Here is a 2,010-nt window from a genome sequence, read left to right on the forward strand (position 1 = left end):
GCACGCACGCGCACGCACACACACACACACGTGCACACGCACACACAGACACACACACACGCGCACACGCACTCACACAAAAACACATAGGGACAGACCATATGACTATTGTTGAGATGTACTGGACCTGAACCAAACTTGTGTGACAATGTACAGTACCACTGCCATCTACTAATCAACTGTGAAAGGACAAACTGTAAGAACTAACCAACTATGTGACTGCATAGTACATTATGAGCGCTCTGTAATGCTCTGTAATTGTTTGTAATGATGTATAATTCGAGGGGTGTGAGGCGCTAAATTGTTCCTTTGATAAGTTAAAGACTGATGACATCAGAGTGGTTCCGGGAGGGTGATTAGAGGCTTGTCAGGGCATCATCACTATGCAAAGCAACGGGATCTCAGAGTGATGTAACCACAACCTACAGTAACCTTGTGAGAGGGAAAGAGAGAGAGAGGAAGTAGGAATTAAAGGGAGAGAGCCTGACTTAAAGTATATTACAGACAGAGAGAGAAACAGAGAGAGGGTTTAGACAATCGAGAGAGCACATGTTCATAACACTTCACAAACCACAGTGAGTAAGTACAGTGAGTAGGCCTTGTCTGAGCCAGAAAGGCACAAACAACAGGCTGGAGTTCAAAGGTCAAGGAATGAAAGGGCCATCACTGACGTCATCATCAGATCTGTGATGTGAGAGGTTTGTGTCGCCATGGCCACCCTCACGTCACTCTTACTATAAGTAAACACTACCCCACCTCCTCCTTTCCTCTCTGTATATCTCTGTTGTTTTCTTTCGTTCTGTTGATAGCATCAATGCACTGCATGTACACTCCTCAATGATACAGTACAATAGAGGCTTGTGGAAACTCTCTCTCTCTCTCTGTCTGTCTCTGTCTCTGTCTCTCTCTCTGTCTCCTCAGGAACAGTGTAGCATATAAGAGAATTAGATTGCCATACTGTTATAACAGGTGACGTAAGGAGGTCATAGACAGACGTAGGGTTGTCATAAGCATATATTTATCACCTCCACCTCTGACCTGATAAACCTGGTTCCAGGGAGGATGCTGAAACTTTAAAAGCAACAGTCTGTAAGATGTCCAGTCATTTTAGTTGATGGAATATTCATAGATTTTCCTAGAATATGTATTATATTTATAAAACACATTAAAGGCAAAATATGCAATATCACCAGCCTGACCCTGCACTTTGTAATCTTTGGTAATCTGAGTGATGGGGCTGGGGAAATGAAAAGTCTCTCTGCTGTTGGGCTGAAACACAAACTCCAGATTGTTGCTTTAATGTGGACAGTTGAACTTTCTGAATGTGGATATCAGCCCTCTGTATTTGTCATGTTGGTAACAATGATTCGGGAGACAGGCGCAGGAATGCTTCATTTTTTTTTTTAATTACGCCCCAAATTACAGCGTGCCGTGTTAAAGGCACAGGGATGAAGACCAAACAAACAAGTAACAAAACACAGGGTTGAAACCCAAACAAAAGAGCGAGGAGTATCTTGAATAATTAACACAAGTGCACGATGATTTTCACACGGGACAAGAACCGTAATAATCTGCGCAATCCACAAGGGCACGAAAGCCCAAAACACACAACACAGGTACTCACACGCACCAACGGACAACAATGGACAGCCCAATGGAAACCAAAAGGCACACTTATACAAATACGAATCAGTGGGAATAGGGGACAGGTGTGCGTAATGAAAGTTCCGGAGAGATCCGTGACAGTATTACCTCTGCTGTAGTCCTGTTCAGTCAGCCTCGTATCTCCCACACTGGAGACATAAGGCTATGGAAACATTTCAACCATGTACCAATAATATTATATTGGTAGTAAACTTCCAACTAAAAGTACATGGACCGTAAGCGATATAAAAGTTTAATAACTAAGTGACGCAGATTTGATTTATTTCACTACAGAACTGGTGCGCATTAACCATAACTGTGGAACAAAATATGGACATTTCACACACACAAACACAAACACGCCTA

This window comes from Oncorhynchus clarkii, chromosome 22 (assembly GCF_045791955.1).
Source record: "Oncorhynchus clarkii lewisi isolate Uvic-CL-2024 chromosome 22, UVic_Ocla_1.0, whole genome shotgun sequence".
Taxonomy (NCBI): Eukaryota; Metazoa; Chordata; class Actinopteri; order Salmoniformes; family Salmonidae; genus Oncorhynchus; species Oncorhynchus clarkii.